Source organism: Halyomorpha halys, unplaced genomic scaffold (genome assembly GCF_000696795.3).
Source record: "Halyomorpha halys isolate HHAL.00 unplaced genomic scaffold, Hhal_1.1 Scaffold816.1, whole genome shotgun sequence".
In the NCBI taxonomy this organism is placed as follows: Eukaryota; Metazoa; Arthropoda; class Insecta; order Hemiptera; family Pentatomidae; genus Halyomorpha; species Halyomorpha halys.
In genome coordinates this window covers 86924-88680 of record NW_027115406.1, presented here as the reverse complement: position 1 = coordinate 88680, position 1757 = coordinate 86924, and positions in this window count along the sequence as shown.

The window sequence follows — 1757 nt, the reverse complement described above, 5'->3', positions numbered from 1 at the left end:
ATTATATATTTTACATGTGAAAGTAAAAATTTCGTAACCTCCATTTTGTCATTTATTCATAATTTTGAAATCCAATTATGTAATCTTATGTATCCAGAAATTATACTCCACTTATTTGAGTACTGGAAACCACTAAAAAGGTTCTTTGAATTCGTATTCACTTCTGAGTATTTTCAGCCATGCTATACGCTGCTGTATACCACTTATGACTTCCATATGACCTGCCTTTTTTTTTTTGTGTATTTAAAAAATTTCAAGAGTATTTTATAAGTTTATTACAGATGAACTAGTTAATTTTTTTTACTTCTTTTTTAATATATTATTTTATAATTTTGAGCAATTATAGTTAGTACAATTTACAAAATTTATTTTATGATAATTTACTTTTTAAAACCAAACATTTTTTTTTTTTTCTAAAATATCCCCTATACCAATAGGACCCTACGATCAGGCGTAGGTATAGAGTAGGTAGCCTGTATGAATGGTTGTCCACCTGCCCTTGAGAGGGCGGTACTTTTAGTAGAATTTGGATATCCCTCAGGGATGTAGATTAGGATGGATTTTGATGGACGATGCCCCTAACCCGTCTGGAAGTAGCCCGGGTCTATCATCAACCTTGACGGGGATGTTTGATCATGTTATCTTCTACTTCTTCCCTACTCAGGAAGGAATTTTTGGATGGTAAATAGGATTAGCAATGTAATATAATAAATTAGAAAATTTGAAGTGCTATTTCAATTTTTTTGATATAACCAGTATTTGGAGAACGAAAAAGTTATATCATAGCTTCATATCTTAATATGAGTTATATTAATATACATATAAACCTATGTACCATATCTACTGACTAATTTGTGTTTTTACAATTTAAAAATTTTAATTTTTTTTTAAAATCTTGTCTTAAAGCACCTTTAATCTTAATACTGTCTCTAAGTAAGGAAAACTTGACCTAAACCAAATTATCATGGATAAAATTTCCTATGTAATTATGGTTCATTAATAAATAAATATTGTATCCATGATTATCACGATATTAGGTGAACATTGCTTAGGTTGAAACCTTGGTTGATATTTGCTTAATTCACGCTTCTATGTAAAAAAGTGACTCAGACTAGTAAGGAAATAATTAGTCGGTTAGAATACAGTGAGGACACACTTACCGTAAGATATGTTTTTAAAACAATTATGGCTGCGAAGTCTGGGGAGCGGCATCCTTTACGAAACGGAAAAAATTACAATCTTTTCAAAATTGCAGTGGATGCGGCTGCAGGAAATCCTGTTATAAGTTCTATATTTTTCAGTTCTGCTATTATCACTCTAAAATTTTATTTTAATTTTTTTCCATTAGAAGTAAATTGTTTATTTTATTAAATCAATAAATGTCATTGTTTTTGTTATTAAAGTTTACTTTTATCTTTTATTAGGAATTAATCTATTTTTTTTTTATTCATTTTGTTTTATTTATAACGTTGTATATAGTTAGGAGTATCTTTAGTATTAGACTATACCCCCTCCCTATAATTAATTGTTAAAAAAAATGTACCTCTTACATTTACCATGTAAGGCCCACCGACCTGGTTTTACCAAAATAAATAAGTTCGGATTTTGGCCCAAGCTGATTTTCCTTATAGAAATTATAATAATAATAATTAACTTACAAATATTCTCTCTAATTATATCATCATAAATTCCTCAATTTATATTGTTATTTTTATTCATGAAATAAAGTATGTATTTATATATTTAAAAGATAATAT